Consider the following 16430-nt stretch of genomic DNA (forward strand, 5'->3'; position numbering starts at 1 on the left):
TGACCAGGGTTACAATTATAATTAGTAACTGGAAGAGCCAGAATTCTAGGCAGACTGGCCCTGGGGGCTTTCTTTTAACTATTACTTACATGGTAACTTAAAAATCAAAGTGTTACTGTACACACACACACACACACACGCAAACACTAAACATCACTTTTCTTCTTCTATTCAATTATCTCTAGTTTTACCCTAAATGTTGCTGAAGAGGAATAAACAAATAATACATGAATCTTGAATCCTCATTCTGTATATAAAAAGCATGACCGCTGATTGCCTAATAAAATCAAAGTTACGGATTTAATCCTTGTACAGGCCAGCACATTTCACTCTGACAAAAACCCCTCAGTAATACAGTGCCAGATATATGTATCCTATCTAGCCCCTACCCTAATAGGTGGCAAATACTCAAGTTTAGTGCAACTTATCTCTAATACTAGAAAACAAAACTTGAAAGAGTATTGATAATGCATCAGGAGCATAAATCTTGTAACTGAAGGATAGCATGGTCACTGAAAAATTCAGAAACAGAATTAAAAGCTTGACATAGATTTCAAAAGTAAGGCACTAATGCCCAATTAGTCACAAGCCAAAGTAAAGGCTAGTAGCAGATAGCGTTTTTGCCTTTATAGGAAACTCAGGGTTATCATCAGGGATCTTACATATGGACTTCTTCTTCTTCTTCTTTTTTTTTTTTTTTTTTGAGATAGACTCTCACCCTTGTCACCCAGGCTGGAGTGCAGTGGCACGATCTTGGCTCACCACAACCTGCAACCTCTGCCTCCCGGGTTCAAGCGTTTCTCCTGCTTCAGCCTCCCAAGTAGCTGAGATTACAGGCATGTGCCACTACAGCCAGCTAATTTTCGTATTTTTGTAGAGGCAGGGTTTCACCATGTTGACCAGGCTGGTCTTGAACTCCTGACTTCAGATGATCCACCTGTCCCAGCCTCCCAACGTGCTGGGATTACAGGTGTGAGCCACTGCACCCAGCCTGGACTTTTATTTTTATTGAGTTTGGGCTCTGGGGTACATGTGCAATGTCCTGCATCCTGCAGGATTGTTGTATAGGTAAATAGATGCCATGGTGGTTTGCTGTCTCCATCCCCCCAACCCTACCCCGTTGCCTACATCAGGACTTTGAAGTAGTTATAACCAAGGTTGTCTCTACCATGACAACATAAATAATTGGATAACTACCATCACTAAATTGACAAGCGTTTATTGGGCCTATTATCTAACACTGAATTCCTGAAATATAGCCAGTCCACCGACACTGGACACTGACATAAAGGCGGAGAGAAATGACAACGGGAGCCTGAGGTGGCTTCCTCATGATGAATGAAATAAAGGAGACTACAAGCAAAGAGCTGGTGTAGGACATTATTCAGGCCCAGCTAGTAAACAGCCACAGAAAAATCATTCCATGGCAACAATCTCAAAAGGGAAGGCTCTTTGTAAAGACAGTTGTTTAAAAGACAGTTGCAAACACAGTCAGACTTTGCGAATAGTGACTACAACCTCAAAGTAAGTTTAAAAAACAGTTGCAAATGTAAGTTTAAAAGACAGTTGCAAACACAGATTTTGCTAATAGTGACTACAACCTCAAAGTAAAAGGCCTGTCTTTGAGCAGCAGGTGGTATGGTATTGAGGATGTATCAGCCTTTTCAGTAAAATTGGCCTACATAGATAATAACAAAGTGTATTTACTGCTTTATTGTGTTGATCCACTGTATGTAAACCATGAACTTCAAATTATTTTCCTAGAGAAATAAGCTGTAATTATCCATCAAACTCTGTCTTCCAATGCCTCCTGTGGCCCAGAGTATATGGCTGCAAAATGGTATGACCCAAGGTTGTGTTTGTGGTCTACTGACAACTGAATTATGATGCTACTGAGGGTAATACAGCATGGCATTGTGAGAAATAGCATGGTGTAATGGGAAAACTTGAACTCGTCATTTAATATCTCTAGATCTCAGCTTTTTCATTAAATCCCTTATATGTATACCTAAAAACTTGAGTTGGAAGGGCTGTTACGAAGATTAAAATGCCTGGCATATATAAAATACTAAATAAATAAGTGACCATGCATCATGTTTACACATGTATTTCTCTCTCTCTCTGACACACGCACACACACACACACACCTGCGAAAGATTAACAGTTGAGGTTGATTTATTGCCCCACATAACCTGCCCCAAGGACAGATTATTGTAATTAGCCTCACTTATTTCAGTGTGGCCAGCAAGGATAGGGAGAAAAATCCTAATTCTGGGGTCAGGCAGTCGTAGTTAGTGGAGGCTTCTTCAGTTTAAAAAGTTAACATTTGTCAGACCTTTTCACTACTTAAAGAAAGGAATCTACTGCCGGGCGCGGTGGCTCAAGCCTGTAATCCCAGCACTTTGGGAGGCCGAGGCGGGTGGATCACGAGGTCAAGAGATCGAGACCATCCTGGTCAACATGGTGAAACCCCGTCTCTACTAAAAATACAAAAAATTAGCTGGGCATGGTGGTGCGTGCCTGTAATCCCAGCTACTCAGGAGGCTGAGGCAGGAGAATTGCCTGAACCCAGGAAACGGAGGTTGCGGTGACCCGAGATCGCACCATTGCACTCCAGCCTGGGTAACAAGAGCGAGACTCCGTCTCAAAAAAAAAAAAAAAAAAAAAGAAAGGAATCTACTAATAGTCAACATGTAAGGTCCCTGAAAAATATATTTGAGACTTCTGTTTAGAAGTTAAAGAAACAGGGACCAGATTTGCTGTCCTGCTTTAAGCAACTAAAAAAAGTAGACAAAATATATAAAGAAATGGTTTTCAGACATTGGCTGACAGGCAATGATCTCTTAGAAAAGGAGCACAAACAAACTGAGCCCTACAAGTGGACCAGTTTACTGCCTAAAGGCAGTTCCTGGATGCAGTATAGGGAGGGGGATTGGATTCACTGAGTCGAGGCGACTGAGATTAGACATCCAGGAGAGCAAAGTGACTAGAATTTGTGGGACAGAGAACTGGAGATAGAGAGAACACCCCAGAGTTCTACTGATAGGCCTCCCTAGAGTCTTTGACTAAAAACCGTTCTACACACTCATGAGAGGAAACTACTCAAGACTACTGGAAAGGAGCAGGCAGAACCATTCCCAGAGTTCTTACAGGGCTATAAATAGTTTGTGTTCACATCTATCAGAGTAGAAAGACCTTCTAATAGACAATTAGATAGACTCCTCAGAGGGATATTGCCAAAGTAGTGAGGGCTAAGTTGGTTCTAGACCAATGGCTGTTCTGGACCCACCATAGTAAAGCTTAGAAGCAACCTTTGAAAGGATCAAAGTAATTCTAGGAACTTAACTGCATCCAAAATAAAAGCCAAAACTAATTAAAGAAATATAATGAAATGTAGTCATCAAGAATATAAAATTAACAATGGCTAGTCTCCAGTAAAAAATTACGAGGCATGCAAAGAAATGGGAAGATTAGACTCTAAGACAGAAGAAAAAAATAAATAAGTAAACACATACCCATAAATGACATGGATGAAGGAACTAGACAAGGATATTAAAACACTTTTAGTAAATATGTTCCACATGTTCAAGAAGCAGAGGAAAACATGAACATGAGGACACAAGAAAGGGAAAATGTAAAAAAGACATAAATTAAACTTTTAGAGACTAATACAACATCTGAAACCAAAAATAGACTAGATGAGATGAACAGATTGTAAACTTCAGAAGTAAAGATCAATTAACTTGAAGACACAGAATTAGAAATTATCCAAAATGAAGCAAAGAGACACAGGAGACTGAAGAGACACTGAATCAGTGACCCGTGGGACAATATCAAGCAATCTAATATTCATGAAATTGGAACTCCAGAAGGAAAAGAGACCTGGGGAGGAAGGGAACATTAAAAAAATTTGAAAAAAACCATAGCTAAAAGTTTTCAAAATTTGATGAAAACCATAAATCCACAAAGCCAAGAAGCCCAAATCCAAGCATAATATACAGAAAGTGACTCCAAGAAAATCATAACAAAACTGCTAAAGTGACAAAAAGAAAACCTTAAAAATAACCAGAGGAAAAAAAGACATTAGAGGAACAAAGATAGGAATTACAGCAGGTTTCTTATTATAAACTATGCAAGCCAGCAGGCAATGGATAGATATCTTTAAAGTCCCAGAAGAAACTATTAACCTAGAATTCTTTACCGAGTAAAAATCTCTCTCAAAATAAAGGTAAAAATAGAGATTTTCAGACAGATAAATACAGAAATAATTAATTCCAGTATAACTGCACTACCAAAAATATTAAAGAAAGTGTACTATAAAGAAATTGGTAACAGGAACACAAAAGAATAGAAAGGACATCTGAAACAGTAAATATGTGAGTAAATATAAGGGTCATATTTCCTCATTTGAAAGTATCTTTAGAAGATAACTGACTACTTAAAGCAATAATAAAATATATTAAATAAAATACGTGACAATAACTTAAAGGACCAGAAGGGAAAAATGGAAATATATAGTTTTAATGTTTTTCCACTATATGTAAAGTGATATATATAGTATTTGGAGACAGATAGGAGTAAGTTAAAGACATACATTATAAACAGGAGGACAAGTGCTAAGAAAAGATAAAACAAAGACACATAAGTAATAATGCAATAATGAGGACAATATGGGGTCAAAATTAAGAAACTCAAATAATCCAAAATGAGGGGGAAAAAAAAAGAACAAAGAACAGATACGACAAATAGAAAACAAACAGCAATAGAAACAAAAAATAAAAAATAAACAGCAATAGAAACAAACAGCAAATAGAAAACAAAACAGTCAATTCAAGGCCAGCTATCCCAATAATTATAATAAATGTAAATTGTTTAAACATCCCAATTAAAACACAGAAATTTTCATATTGGATTAAAAAACAAAGATAAAAAAATTTTCATATTGGATTTATTTAAAATAAAGGCATATATAGGCTAAAAGAAAAATAGTGGACAAGATACACTAAGCAAACAATAATCATAAGAAAGCTGCAGTGATTATAGCAATATAAGACAAAATAGACTGTAGAAGAAGGAATATTACCAGAAGAAAAGAAGGTAATCTTACAATGATACAAGTGCATTTCATCAAGAGGACATACAATCTTAAATGTGTATGTACCTAGTAACAGAGTTTCAAAATACATAAAGTAAGAACTGATAGCACTAAAAGGAGGAAAACACAAATTTACCATTAGAGTTGGAGATTTTAATATTCCTCTCTTAGTAATTGATGACACAAGTAGATGTAAAAATTAATACAGATATAAAAGACTTGAACAATACTACCAACTTAATTTAGATATATAGAACACTCCACCAAATGACAAGAGAATATATATTCTGGGCCATAAAATAAATCTCAATAAATTTAAGAGAACTGAAATCATATAAAGCATATTCTCTAAGCATTAACAGAATTATACCTGAAAGCAATAACAGAAAGTCATTAGGAAAATCTCTAATATTTGAAAACCAAACAGTGTACTACAAAATAATTCATGGGTCAAAGAAGAAACCCTAAGGAAAATTAGAAAATATTTTAAACCTAGTGAAAACAAAAACATTACATATCAAAATCTGTGGGATATAGCTAAAGCAGTACTTAAAGGAAATTTTATAGCATTAAAACACTAGTGTTAGAAAAGAAGAAAGAGCTCAAATCTTAACCTCAGCTTCTATTTGTTAGAAAAAGAAGAGCAAATAAAATGCAAAGCAAGCAAAAGGAAGGAAATAATAAAGAGTAGAAATCAATGAAATGGAACACTGAAAAACTATAGAGAAAAATCGATGAAATAAAAAGCTGGCTCTTTGAAGATCAATAAAATTGATAAACCCCTAGCCAGATTGATCAGAAAAAGAAAGCAAGAGCAAGAGAGACAGTGAGAGAGAGAGAGAGCGCACACAAATCACCTGTGACAGGGATGAAAGAAATCTTACAGACATTAAAAGGATAATGAGGCGATGCTATTAACTACTTTATGCCAATAACTTAGATAGTTTAGGTGAAATGGACAAATTCTTTGAAAGACATAAACTATCAGAGCTCAGTCAAGAAGAAATAGATAACCGGAATAGCCCTATAACTCTTAAAGTATCTGAATTCTTGGTTTAAAATCTATTCACAAAGATAACTCCAGGCACAGATGGCTTTATTGGTGAATTCCATTAAATATTCAAAAATGAAATAATGCCAATACTATATAAACTCTTCTAGAAAACAGAAAACGAAACTCCTACCTACTTATTTCATGAGGCCAGAATTACCCTGATACCAAAACTATACAAAGATATATAGAAGAGAAAAATATTAAAGATAAAGGCTAACTAATGGAAAAGGACAAAAACAGTGAACACAGCAGAAAACATGGAGAAGAGGCTAGAAGATCGAAAAGGCTTTAGACACTGTCACATTGCCCTTTGTGTAATGCTTGCCAAGTGTAAAGCCCTGTATAGTGCAGTGTTTAATATAGCATGGTCTTTTGAAATCAAACTGTCTGCCTTGGTTCAGGTCCTAGCCCCACTATTTGCTAATTGCATCACTTTGGCCAAGTTACCTGACTTCTCTGTGCACTTTCCATTTAAAACAGAACCCCCATTATGGGGGTTGCTATGAAGAATAAATGAGTAAATACATTTGAAATGCTTACACCAGTGCCTGGCACATAGTAAAGACTACATATACATTTGCTAAATTATTATTATACATTATGTTATATTAGTTGGCTGTCTTTATTAAGTTATAACTTTTACTCTCAAAATGATCTAAACAGTATGGTAAGTGACTACCCTCATTGTTTAGTCCCTTGTTGCTGCCATAAAAATAACCACAAACGTAGTGGTTTAAAACAATAGAAACTTATTCTCTCACAGTTCCAGAGGCCAGAAGTTCAATATTAGCTTCACTGGGTCAAAATCAAGGGGTCAGCAGGCTGTGCTCTCTCTGGAGGTTCTAGGGAAGAATCTATTCACTGAATCATCTGGTTCTGGTTGCTGCTGGCTCTCTTTGCTTGTGGCCATATCACTCCAATCTTTGCCTCTGTGTTTACATTGTCTCCACCTTGTCTGTATCTCCCTCTGCCTCTCTAAGGACACTTGTGATTGTATTTAGGGCCCACCCAGATATAACCCCTCTAAGTCAGGACCCTTAATTTAATCACATCTGCAAATATCCCTTTTCCTTATAAGGTAATATTTACAAGTTCTGGGGATAAGGAGCTAATATATTTGGATGGTCATTATTCAGCCTACTACTTATCACTAGGAGAAGGCTGATGTGGTACGGAAATTATGACATAAACAACATTTAGTTTTAAAGGATATTTAGCTCTCTCTACAACCAACCTGTTATGCAACCATGTTTCAAGGCACAATCCATTCACCTAGAAGTAGGTCCCAAAACTGTAAGCATAGTTACTCCTAAGGGCTTTCACAGCTCCCTATGGCCTCCACTGTAAAGTCCGAATTCCGTAGCCTGGTAAACCAAGCCTTTTGGGGTTTGATGCCAGCCCACTTTTCAGCCTCATTTCTGAGATGACCCCCCTTATATGTTGTGCTGTGGTCTTGGAAGGTTGTTTGGAGGTCCCCCCATATGCGCTCTCTCATGCAAAGACACCCCCACCTTTGCACACACTGCTTCCTGTCTGGCTGAGAAGCTCCCTCTTACCCTTCAAATGTCAATTTCTCCAGAAAACTTTTCCTAACATTTCTAAGCAGGGTCCGTATTTCTATTATGGCACTAAGTACAGTACCATAATTAATGTTTCCATGTCTGTCTTTCTTTAGAAACCTCTATAGTACCAGGTCTGGGTTCTACTCATCTTTGCATCCCTAGGGGTATAGAAGCTTATTAAATGTTTGTTGAATAAATAAATAAGATTGTAGAGGCCAAAAATAGAAATAAAGCTTAAATACTTGGGTAAACAAAGACAGCAGGATCCTAAAACACAGTTAGGGATGGGCAAGTCCATCCCTGTAATCAGAAGATTTTGTCATGGCTAGCAGCTATGATACTCTGTTCCAACTGTCCTCTGTTATCACGATCAGAGACCAAGCTTTGGGCTGTATATACGATGGGCCTGACCCAGTATCACATTCCCTACTTTATATTACTCCAAACCATTTCTCATACTCTGCCTCTGAGAAAGCAATTTCATTTTCATGTGCTTTAGTGTCACCATCTTTTATGAGGTAACCTCTATTTCAAAATGCCCTAAATACAAAGTTCTGCCCTCTTATTCTAATTCTCATTTTCTCTCGCTTTTACTAAGTAAAAACGAGAGAATGGAAAACTTCTGTGATAACTTAAGAATGAGAATAGTCTGAGCCCAAACTTACTGTATACTTTAGGAAAATTATACCTCCATATATATCAATTTTCTCTTCCTTCAAATGGGATCAACTCTGCTAGCTAGGAGGCCACAGCAAACAATGAAAGGTAAAACTTACACAGTGCTTATTATGTACCTCACATGTATTAACCTGTTTTATTCTATAATTCTTCGAGGTAGGGACTGTGATTCTCCCACTCTACCCAAGAAGACTGGAGCAGAGAGAGTACATATGGAAGGAAGCTGGGAAGTTCACAACTCATGAGTGGCAGAGGCAAGGCTGGAAACCCCACATTCTGGCTCTAGTGTCCCTGGAGTGAACCATTACCTCTGACTGCCTCTCTGCAGGCCAGTGGAAGGTACTGTGCTTGGAACATAACTCTAGCACATTAAAGCATTAAAGGGATTCTTAAAAATTATATTTTTTTTCAAACAAATGTAAGCCTTATTTGTCACTGAAAACAAAATAAAAGTGAGAAGAGAAGGAATGGAGACACTGAATGGTAGGCTTCGGATACGGGACAGTGTTCCATATTTCAACCCAAATGCATTTTACAGCCAAGATTTTAAGACCTGAAACCATCCGTCCTTTACAGCTAAAATAAGAAGGATCTCATGATTTTAGCCATCAAGGAGATGGATGTGTCCTTCACTGGTACTATATCTAGAATTAAGATGACGTTGTCACTAGATCAATATCTACCTTGGGGTATGGCTTTATGGATCAATGATTAGGTTTTTCTCAGGAGCAACAACCAAATAATAGAAATAACACAAGATACACTCATGTTAAGCTTTTTGTACAGGAACAGAATTTTGTTTTTAGAAAAGGCATTAAATATTTAATTAAGTTCACATTACCCTATACAAAAAAAATTCACTTGGGGCAAAACTGAAAGAGCTAGGTGTAATGCAGTACTTTCAAATCATCAACTGCTTATAGTTACATTTCCTTCTGGGCAAAGAAAATATATATATTTTTTTAGTTAGAAAGTGCTGAATAAATATTTGTTGAGTAAATTAATACTATTTTAGAGATTGATTTATTAACACTATTTTAGAGATGGATTCATTTCCAGGTGGTTCCTTATCAGAAACAGGTGCCTTGTAATAGTCATCATTTGTCCTGGAGAACTTACTCCTCAAGTCTCTTGAAAAGTCTAAAGCCACCTTTATCTGTACCCATGGTTTCTACATCTTTTTTCCCCCCATCAGAAAAAGAACAGAGAAAGATCAGGTTACATTGCTTCTGTGGGCCTGTATAAATTCCTGTGAGGTTCTCTCTTCTGTCAGGAAAAGTTTCCCTGGCAACCATATTTACACACTCACTCAATTCCCTTCCCTTCTTTGATTCACGGGTTGGTATAAAAATTAATTTGCATTGATTTGCTGAAGCTTACAAGTTAATCATTCTAAATAGACTCACAAAATTTTAGATGCTAGTTTCTGCCCAAAACTTGTTTCTTAAAGGGCCTGTTTACTTTCTTTAGAAATTTGAATGTAATTATCTTCAGTTTAAATATTTTTAAATATATTTTATATGTATTCTGAATGTTTCTGGCTACAGGTAGAAAAAATAATATTTTTCTAAAGGCATCCGGTCTACATTATTAGTTAGGAAGATCAAGAAACAAAGAGGTACTTTAGTTCTGGGTAAGCAAGGGGCCAGATTCTTATCCAGCTATAATAAGGCCCTGGAAGAGACGAGTCAAGGACCAAAACAAAAAGTCTGGGTCACATGAAATGATTAATCAGGCCTAAGATCCTGGGTGATCAGAGGTCAGGACCTGGATAACGGGAATGGGACAAGAGTTATCAATAACTGAATTTCATTAATTCATTCACCAAGGGTGTGCTGCCCACCTACTAGGGCATGGTGTTGGGCAAGGAGCAGTGAATAAGCCAGACACAGACGTACCTTCATAAAGTTTATAGTCAACTATCTGAATAGCGAACAAATGTTGGCTTTGTTATTGAACCAAATATCTTTGGACTAGAGGTACTCACTGTATAATTTCCTACCAGAATTGATTTCAGACTAGGAATGGTACAGAGACCTATAGATAAAGACAAGTTCAAGAAGTCTTCACTGGAGTAGATTGGTTGGCAAGTCAAGCAGTCTTGGACATATACAACAGTTGCTTTACATTTAATCTTCAACAACAATGATATATGAGCCTATCACAGGAAACAAGGCTAGATACTTTGCAAAATATCTAAGTTTTATAAAGAATAGAGTAAAAGCAGACAAACGTATAAGTTATTCTTAAGCTCTTTTAACAACCATTTATTGAGCATCTATGATGTTCAAGAAATAGTTTTAAAAATTGAAGTTAAGGGTATGAAAAAGACATAGTCCCTAGAAATTATAACAATGTGGTAAATGCTATAATGAGATGCTAAAGTACAAAGAAATATCAAAGAGGAAGGTTACTAATTCTTAAAAAGCAGGCTGGGAAATTCTTCTGAGAAGTAATGCTTGAACTGAGTCTTAAAAGAGAAGTAGAAAATTTTGTTTTAAGCTGATAAATGTTGGGATAATTTGTTACACAGCAACAGATAACTACTACAGTGCCTTATGGAGACCACGCCACAGCATAACTAGAAGATAATGGAGAAGACCCAGCCATGTAAACTGTGTCATATACTGCAGGTTATATTGGAAATCTCTTCATATTTTTACTCTCACATATTCTTAGGCATACCTGGTCCATGTTGGACACAGAAAATGAGAGCAAGCACTCTGAACGGGAAAGAGACAAGTAATGGGAGGAGGCAACATAATCTAGTCTTGTCTGATTTCCCCCACAAAGGAATCCAGCCAGGTTGGTTGGTGTAGGATTTGGTCAAGTGGTCGGTAAGTGTCAAGTGGTGTCAGGACTTGGTCAAATCACTACTCAGAGAGACGAGGAGTGAGGAGCAAGAAGATGAGTAAAAGTTGTTTCTGAGAGAGCCATAACCATGAAAACCAGAAAAACCTAATTGGCTGTCAGTTCCAAGTAGTGACTGTAAAGCTAAAAATGAGAGAAAATAGAAAAAAAATGAAGTTTTTCTATTTTTCATGATTCATGTAGGTAGATCAAAGAATAGAGTAGGCAACAAAGGCAAGACAGGACAGGAGCATTCCAGACAATGGTATAACCAGTAGTGAACCAGCGTTCAAAGCTGGGGGGGTAGGGGGTCGGTCCATGGTTTGAGGGTCAAAGGGTGGCATCAACCTGGTTAAAAAGGCACCAGATGAGGGCAGACAAGTCGTAGTGCACCTGTTGAAAGACGGTCTCCATATTTTCCCATGAGCAAATGGGTATATGTGACTATAAAAGGAATAGAAATGAACTTGTGTAGTATTTAAACTGGGAGTAACAATAGCATCAGGATTGTAACTGTACCTAGTAATAGCCTCAAAACATGGTGGATGAGTTTCCAGAAGTCATTCTAACCAAGCAATTCCTTGCCTCTTTATTCTCTATTCTCTTCATATTGGCTGGGCATTTCCTTTTGCCCTTTACACCAGCAGACTCACGGGGTCCAAAATGAGGGGACCAAGGGAAAATGTGATTGTGCAGCATGACACAGCAAGGACTTTAGGCCACCTACCCAAACCAAAGGCCATAGCACAAAATGCTTTTCTACTTTCAGGAGGTAGTATAGATGCCTTCAGGCAGAACTGGGTACATACTTTGTGGGCCCTGGTGCAAAATGAAAATGTAGAACCCCCTTGTTAAAAATTAAGAATTCCAAGGCAGCAACAAGAGAGTATTAAACCAAGTGTGGGGCCCCTCTAAACACAGGGCCCTGGGAGACTGCACAGGTTGCATACCCACAAAACTGGCCCTGACTTCAGAAACAGTATAGCATGCTCCTTCAGGAAAGCTTTAGAATCTAAGCTGGATCCAAATCCCATCTGTGCCACTCATTAGCTATGTGACCTCTGGCAATTTACTTAGTCTTTCCACATTGCCAAGAGGTTGTGTGGTTATAATCCGGTGCTGAGAAGATTAAATGGGATAATGAATAGAATGTATACAAAGTGCTTAGCACAATGACTAGCACATAGTGAGCACTCAATTAATGATAGCTATACTATTCCTGTTCAACGAAATATACAGATAGTTATCAAAGCAGTAAGTTTAAGAAATGAACTGCTGACTTGCTGTTAAGGATATGAAAGAAAAAGAATAATATTTTAGGACAACTAAAATCATGAAGCAGATAGGGAAAATTAAATCTTCTGCCTGATGGTGCTGCCTTCGCTAATCACTTTTCTATTTCTTTTCTTGCTTTCATTGCACAATATACAAAAGGTGATCCGCATGCAGTCTCCATTTCTTATCTGCATCTCGTGCCACAGTTCTCTCTAATGTGACTTATAATATCCCCATGGCCACCCCCGGCCACTAAACTGAAGCTACCATGTTCAAAAGGTCACTAATGACCTTCTGTTTGCTAAATATAATGAATGTTTCCCACTCTTTTTGTACAATTTCCTACTGCTGACCAGTTTCTCCAGCTCAAAACTTTTTCTTCTCTTGACTTCTATGATACTACACTCTCATAGTTAATAGCATGTCTAACAGGCCTTGGCATCTGTCGGGTACACAACAAATGGTGAATAGAATGCATTTTTGGATGAATAAATTAGATGGTTCTCTTGCTTCTCTGATATTCCTTATTTTCGACCATACGGACTCCATGTTTTCTCTTGCCCTCCCTAAATGTGGGATATCTCCAAGCTTCAGTCCTTCGTTCTCTACTCTCTTTCTATGTTGTTATCACGGTGAACCCAGCTATACATATGGTCTTAATTATTACTGTCTTTTCCTTTTCTGAACTCCTATAATACCATGCATTAAGCATCTCAAAAAGGTACTAAATGACTGCTATACATTTGTGATTTCATTTACTCCTCACAACTATATTGGGTAGGTGGCATTATTACAGATGAAGAAACTGAAGTCAAAGTCATGTAGCAAGTACCTGGTAGAACTGGGATCCAAATCCTTGTTTAGCTGAGAATAACCTCCATACTACACCGCCCCTCTCATTTTACTGTCTCCTCAAAATCACAAATACAGGATAGTATTTGCACACAAGCAGGTGTTCAGTAAATATGCTGATTGAGAAGATTGCTTAAATACCGCCCATGATTTTCCAGCACTTACAGTATCATCAATCTTAGCAGAGCACGTTAAGCATGTCACCCCAGTGACACTGACATCTTCTTTACGTGACTTGATCTGTAGTATAATTCAAAATAAGAAATTTGCCAAAAACTCACCATAATCCCTTCTAAAAATAAATTTGGTCTAAGAAAAGCAAAAAGGCCTTTATCTGATTCAAATATTAGGAGAGTTTTGGGGAACAGGTCCACTTTACTACATTGGGCCCAACCTTGCTCTGCTTCTAAATGATCAGGAAGTAGAAACAGGCTAGCTAGTTGATGGCTAATGAAGTTAAATGGACAATTTCTAGTTCTAGAAATAGATGCTAAGGCAGCAGAATGGGATTTTCTCTGCTCTGGTAGCTAAGATCTCATTAAAAGAAGCCCAATACATGCGAGACATGGGTGGAAACTGGGATGAAGAGAAGAGAATAATAGTAAGGAGGGAGGGTGAACAGAAAGGAGGAGGCACTGGCAAGCCTATGGAGGGCCTGGCCCAGTCCAGCAGATCCACTGCTGTTCTGCACAGCTGGCACCATGCAACAGTGGGCTCAGTCACATTTGCACGATTCATGTTCTCAGTCCTGGACTGCTTGCCCTGACCCATATCATACTCCAATCCTCTCTTAATCCAGATCATTCCAGCTTCTGATCTTACTACTTATTTCCCCAGGTCTCACAGATTTGACATCCAGCATTGTTTCCCCAGTTATGATGATGCATTCTCTTTCTGTATGGTTTAGATTTGCCCTCCCCAGATGTTGCCTCTAATGCCAAACATTATGCCCAGTTTTCAGGCCCTCTCCCTTGGAGCGATTGAAAACGACTCCCATTCCACCTCCACAAGATGGACCGTTACTTGGAAAGATATGGGTGACAAAGACCAGGAGTGAGGCTGAGAAAAACTGATGAGGGGAAAATGTGGAGGAGAAAACAATAAGAAAAATACCACTGGACAACTGTGGTGGGAATGAGAAATTCTAGGAAGTTATATTACAGAGGAAGGAAAAAAGCTGTAGTTGCAATAGAAAAGATAATATATTCTTTATGTGGCTGCATTCACTGTTCCCCCTCTTCCCCACCCCCCACCCCCCTTGGCTGCCTTTTCAGTCCCTTCCAATTTTCTTTGCAAGGTAAACTCCTATTCACCCTTCAACACCTTGCTTAAATGTGTTCTCTAGAAAGCCTTCCCTGGTCCTTCAGACAGCTAATTGTTCCCTCCTCCGTGCTTCCACAGGCCTTTGCATTCACGTCTATTATGCTGTTAATCACTTTTACTAGCAATTTCATTTGTTTCTCCCACCACTTCTTTCAGGACAAGGACTAATTATCTTATTCATCTTTGCATCCCCAAGACATAGCAGAGTGCCTGGCATATGCCAAGAATTTGTTGTTGGGTGATAAAAGACATCAAGAGCAACGTGGAAGTACAATTTGCACTTCACTTGCAAAATCAAATTGGTTCCTGGTACTTTTCATGTGTAACTGCGCTTTCTCTTGATTTAGAAGGAAAGACTCAAAAGAAACTATCGATATCACGGACGCATTAGCCGATTTTTCATCCCCACTGGTGATAGAAATATTTTTCCCCCACACTTCCAAGAAACTCCCAGGGCAAGCTTAATATCAGTGGCACATCTCTCCTCCTACCATTTCTACTGTATCGAAAGCTAACTTACACCGTGAGCCTAAAGCTGCCACCAGTCTTAGCGAACTGGGGGAGGGGGATAATCACAAGAAGACACTTCGGCAGCAGACCTAGGAGGGGGGTTGGGGAGGAAGATGAATTTAAACCTCGCCTTATAAGAAATTTGTTAGACACTCACGTAGAACAGCCACTTCCTCTGTACATGACAGACCCGATCCAGGTGTCCAGCGGCGACCTTTTCCCATGGGTGTCAAGTCATCACCCAGCACAGAAAACAAGAGACCAACGCCTTTCTAGGGCATCCCTCCTTCTCCAACCTTGGGGCTCGCTTTTCCCTTAGGGGATTGCTGTCTCCTCCCAGTTCTAGCAACCCCCGGTTCCCTCTGCTGGTGCCCCCCACTCCACGCTTGACTCTGGACCGAAAGTGCCGGCGGTCCGGCTGTCAGGCCGCGGCTGGGAAGGGGGCGCCCTGGTCAGGTCCGACCCCGGGGTCTCCCCGCACTCTGCGGGACGAGCGGAGTAGGCGCAGGCCGCGCAAGGCCACGGGCTGCCGCGGAGCGGGCCTCTCCGCGCGAGGGGGCTCGGTCCCCCGAGAAAGCGCGCCAGTGCCGGGACCTCGGCCGGTTCCCGATCCCGGCAGCCCCCCCGCCAGCCGCGGCCCCAGAGCTCCCCGCAGTCCTCGCGGCGGGTTCCCGGCCCGGGGGCGCCGCGCTCTGTTGGTCGCCGGCCGGAACCGCGGGCTCCCAGCGCGGGCCCCACGCCGCGGACCCAGGGTCAGGCCGCCCGCTGACCGCCTGCCGGTGCCCATGGCAATGCCCCGCCCCGCGCGGCCCGTCCGGGCCGAGCGCTGCGGCCCGACCGTGACAGCTGGGTGCCCAAAGGGTTAAGCCGGCTGCGCGGCGGCCAGTGTCCCCAGCGCGCTGCCGGTCGGCCGCGAGCCGGCCCCAGCGCGCACGCGCCCGCCCGTTACCTGTGGTCGCCTCCGCGCTCCTCCTCCACCTGGCCGCTCTCTCCCGGGGGCCGCCCCTCAGCCCGCCCCCTCGGCTCGGAGCCGCGCACCCTGCTGGTTACTCGGACGCGGCCTGCGGGGGAGGGGCGTGGGCCTTATTACCATATATTAGCATACCAGCGCGTGTCACGTGGTCGCTCCAACCAATGGCCACCCCGGAAGGGCGGGGATTGGGCGGAACACGCCTCGGTGATGCTCCCAGCCTGAACCGGTGGCCATGGCAACGGGCGGGAGGGTGGGCG

The 16430-nt window shown here is 40.4% G+C and overlaps 1 protein-coding gene across 4 annotated transcripts in view; it reads right to left on the reverse strand.

Moving 5' to 3' along the window:
• PHC2 (polyhomeotic homolog 2) overlaps positions 1–16214 on the reverse strand; it is a 102817-nt gene extending 86603 nt beyond the window's left edge. For 3 of the 4 annotated variants that reach the window (XM_032246831.1, XM_032246829.1, XM_032246826.1), the window contains exon 1: positions 15358–15787. The gene's annotated coding sequence lies outside the window, so the exon portion shown is untranslated. Of the gene's footprint in view, positions 1–15357; positions 15788–16149 lie in introns of those variants that run through there. The other variant, XM_032246827.1, reaches the window with a different exon arrangement.
• Positions 16215–16430: the final 216 nt, after the last annotated feature.

This window comes from Sapajus apella, unplaced genomic scaffold (genome assembly GCF_009761245.1).
Source record: "Sapajus apella isolate SASKATOON/1434 unplaced genomic scaffold, GSC_monkey_1.0 scaffold62, whole genome shotgun sequence".
NCBI lineage: Eukaryota > Metazoa > Chordata > Mammalia > Primates > Cebidae > Sapajus > Sapajus apella.